This window comes from Neomonachus schauinslandi, chromosome 3 (assembly GCF_002201575.2).
Source record: "Neomonachus schauinslandi chromosome 3, ASM220157v2, whole genome shotgun sequence".
Lineage (NCBI taxonomy): Eukaryota > Metazoa > Chordata > Mammalia > Carnivora > Phocidae > Neomonachus > Neomonachus schauinslandi.
The window spans coordinates 22,149,796-22,154,502 of NC_058405.1; the positions used below are offsets into that span (position 1 = coordinate 22,149,796).

Genomic DNA, 4,707 nt, shown 5'->3' on the forward strand with positions numbered 1-4,707 from the left:
TGGAATTTGAGTAACATGCACGTGAGAAAATGAAATTTGAACTGAACTTGCAGAAGAGTAGGGGTTTTCTAGGCATTAACTAATTAAGTAAATAACTTGAATCAAATAAATAACACAAATGATATAATACACGCAGGCATACAAGAGTGGTCTGGAGTTACAATGGGCAACAAGTACATAAAATTATTGTTCAAGCATGAATAGCAGTAAGAGCAGAATGGGAATTGCCAGTCTAACAATTAATCTCTCTCTATGATAAGACAGTAAGTTTGGACTTTCTCCTATAGGTTATAGAGAACCATTTATGTTTGTTTCTTAAGGAATAACACAGAGGGGGGTATTTTTATTTTGCAAAGATGACTATCTTGGCAACATTTAATGTAAAAAGGAGGAGATTCAAGGAGAAGGGAGAGTGAGTTGGAAGCTACTGTGGTCTGTCTAAATGAGCAGATGATCACAGACAGAACTAGTCTGATAGAAATGGAACAGAGACAGCATACACTTGTAGTCAATAAAATAAAGCTGGCAGGTTCAAAATAGGAGGTCAATTAAAGATAACTATACATTGATTAGTTTTGAAGTTCATGGCAGTATGTTTGTTAAATAATGTGGAAAATTTGAAGAGGCAGTGGTGTAAGATGCATTTACCTTTAATTCACCAAATATCAAAATATGTATTCAGCAATATCAAATAAAAATGAATCCATACCTATGTAAGGAAAAACTTTATTCAGAAGGACGACAGCAATGGAGAGAATGTTCTGATCAAGAGCAAGAGGCTTTTCTTTTATAGGGAGGAGTATGGGGCTTGGGAGAAGCAAAAGTAGTGAAGTTGCTGGACAGGGTGGAGAGCAGGTCAGTCTTCCATTTTGGCAGCCTACAGGCTGTCAAGGTAGGTCTGCATGCTGCTGAGGGTGGATCAAAATCCAGGGTCCTTGGGGACAGAGAAACTCCAGCAAAGTTTTGTTTAGGGCACTTTGTTCTGATTGATCAGTGGGAACAAGAGATTCAACTAAACATTAATGAGAAGAAGTTGAGAATTCGGAGGGTCTGGTATAGGGAAGCAAAAGGGAGGGGCATCAGTGAGTCTTACCTAAATCTTATGGTGAAGGATGGCTCCTCCCAGTAAGCTGTTTCAAGAACACAGAAAGCTGAAGGGCTTTCTGTAACTGTTGCTCTTTTCCAGGATCCCAGGGTTCAGATAAAATTCAATAATGTTAGCAGCTACAATGATATAGCGCCAAGGGTCAAAATGAAGAAAGCAAAGCCGCCTTTGGAAGCAACCAGTCTACCAGAGAAGAGAAATATGTTAATAGCTCCTATAATTAAAATAAATGTTATAAGAGAGCTATGGAAAAGGCAAAATAGGTGTCTATAAAAGATTGTACATGGTTTACATTTGCACTGGTAAAGATTTTTTAAGAATTGATAATAGAGTGAAACTATTAAACATGTGTAGCTCAGGCTTCCAGGAGCCACAGGTGGAGAAGCCAGAGCTGCACCTCAAACCGGCTGAGCCTCTGAAACTGGTGGGATGAATGTAATAGTGGCACACCGTGAAGTAAAGCCCGGCCCTCAGGTGGCAAAGCGCCAGGGCATCTGGCTGGCCGACATCCTCTTGGCAGGACTGCCGCATGTGGCTCTAGTCAGCATCCCCTTCTTCAGCATTTCTGTTGTCTTGACTCTGACCCACGTCATCATAACTGTCTATGTCTTCTTACATACGATGAAAGGGACACCCTTGGAGACTCCTGATCAAGGAATGGCTCTGCTACTGTCACGTTGAGAACTTACGGGTTCCAGTTCACCTCTTCCTGCGATTCCTCAGCCTCTCTCCTATGGTGCTCTGCTTTCCGGCCAGCTTCTACATTAAGTAAGCTGCTGCTCACTTCCTCATCAACACACCTCATTGCTCAGCCTACTGCTGCCTAAGTTGTCCCAACTCTATAGGGTTTGCCTCTTTGGCATCAACAAATACTGAGGGAGGGGGCTGGGAAAGAGGCTGAAACAAAATGCTGTAACATCCTTCCCTTCTCCATGCTGCCTTCTGCACGTTGAAAGCCTGAGAACTAAACAACCTTTCCTAAACTCCCTGGAAGACCTCAGGTTGGAAAGTAGAGCTCCCTGGGACCAGCCCTGCTAGGAACAGGGTTCTTTGAATCAGGAAAGGCAGCCGCTTAGCTGGAATTTTGCTTCTCCCTTCTCTTTGCTCCATGGACTGAGGAGGTAAGGGCATTTTTGCTGTTCAGTATATAATACTGAAACGTAATTTGGTAAAACATGTTTGCAGAAGGTTTGGGTAACATTAGCAAAATATGGCATTTTTACCTTGATTCCACTTGACCCTGGATTTCTAGAGGAATATGTGTTTCAAATAAATTTCCATAAATAGTGGAATAAGGTTATCGCCACTAGAATAAGCTCATAATTTGTCCATTTATATTCTTCATAGATAGGTGAGGTCACTTCACTTCCAAAGAGGAAAATTGGTCAGGTTTCAAGAAATTAAATTAGAGTGCTAGTAAAATCTCAGTGCCAAAATAAAAATGTGTGTGCCTCTGGGTTTTGCCCATAGGTAAGATAACATTTCAACAATTTTTGACTATGACTTTGGGCATTTTATCTCACCAACAAATATTTAAGATGGACTTCTCGCCAATTCTACTCACCCAACCTACAATTATTTTTTTTTCTTAACATTTGTTCAAACACCCTTCCATTCATTCTCTCTTAACCCCTCCACTCCATTTTATTTTTCCATACTGTAACATTTCTTGTTGGAAGGACTTATTTTCCTTTTTAGTGGTGCTGTTTATGAGCTATAACAATGGTTCTGAAACTTTAATGTAAGAATCTGTTAGAGAACTAATTTAAATGCAAATTCTTAAACATATCAACAAAGATTCTGAATCAATAAGTTAGTAGTCCTAGGCCAAAGAATGTCTGTGTTTAATAGTCATTGCAGATAATTTCTTAGATTAAATGTGCCAAGTGATTCCCACAGCACATTTAGAGAAAAATTGTATGATGAAACAGAAATAGGCTGAAAATCAGCCTAATTAGCTCTTGATATTTTATTACTAGAATTTGAGTTTGAAAAGTTAACAGGTAATAGAGTTTCATATTGCTTATATTTAAAAAAAATATGTATTTTGCATATGGTGTCCATGTGGGGTGTTATGTTTTAGGGAAGAATTTGACTGATCTTGTTTTTGCTAGCCAAATACCATCATAAAGTCATCAAATCATCAGTATATCTAAGATGGGATTGTTACTGCTCTGGTTGTTCCTTTTTTCACTGGCTAAACCCAAGAAATTGACAGTGGGGAGTTAAATGGCCCATATGGAATGAAAGAGAACCCCAAATGAGACACTTCAGTTGTAGAAATGACATTGAAATTGTCATTGAACATATTGTGTTTAGCAGTTTGGCATCAAATCCTTTTTTCAGAGATAATGATGATCTATTTAAGACTTAAAATAGTAGTAAGTTGTGTATTTTTCTTATTTGTTTATCTCTATTTTTTTTTTATCTCTAGTAGTTACCACAGAAACGATCCCTGTGTAGGTGTTCTATACATATTTGTGAATTAACAATTAAATAAATGAATAAATGGCACAATACGATATCATAATTTCAAGTATTTCATTGAATTAGATTGGCTCTCTAAAGGGAATTGACATTAAAAATACTTTTTATTGTTCATGACTGTACCGGATTGAATATTGTCCCCTGAAAATTCATGTCCCTTAGAACCTGTGAATGAGACTATTTTGAGTCCATGCAGATGTAATCAACTTAGGATGAGGGCATACTGAATTAGAGTGAGCCCTAAATCCATTATGACTAGTGTCCTTATCAAAAGAGGGAAATTTAGACACACACACACACACACACACAAGATAGAAGATGACCATGCCAAGATGGAGGTAGAAATTGGAATAATAAAAATACAAGCCGAGGAATTCCAAAAATTGCTAGTGGCCACCAGAGTCTAGGAGAGAAGCAGGAAAAATAATATTAAATAGGAGAGTATGACCTTTGCTAATACCTTGATTTTGGATTCTAGCTTCCACAACTGTGATAACATAAATTTCTGTTGTTATAAGCCATCCAGTTTGCAGTACTTTGTACAGCAGACCTAGGAAACTAATACAGAGACCAACAACTTTAGAAAGACAAACATAAAGCAATGATTTCATTCTGAATTCAATTATCTTTTTATTTGTTTTTAAGTAAACAAATATGCATTTAAAATATATCTCCTTTTTGTATACTATCCTTTCAATCTTTGCTTCTGCTTCTTAAAATCTTTGTTGCATATAATATCCCCACATATTATATTATGTTTATACTGGTATACTTTCACAGAAATCTTATTTAGCTTTATGTGTAAGATATTTTGTTAATAATGGAAAATGATATTTGTAATGTGTGCGTAGAATATTAAGTTCTACTCTTTGCACATTTAATCTGGAAAAAAAAAGTTGCTCCAATGATAAAGAAGGACCATCTATTGTCTTAAGAGGGGAAAAGTTGATCAATCCCGTTTCATAAAGAATATCAGACCACCTCCAATAAGAAATTCCTACGGAGGAGTGCTTGGGTGGCTCTCTTGGTGGAGTGTCTGACTCTTGATTTCAGCTAGGGTCATGGTCTCAGGGGAGTCTGCTGGAGTGCTGGAGGATTTCTCTCCCTCTCTCTCA

General features: G+C 37.6%; 1 pseudogene; it reads left to right on the forward strand.

Moving 5' to 3' along the window:
* Positions 1–1,534: 1,534 nt before the first annotated feature.
* Positions 1,535–1,981, forward strand: LOC110585921 (annotated as a pseudogene).
* The last annotated feature ends 2,726 nt before the right edge of the window (positions 1,982–4,707 follow it).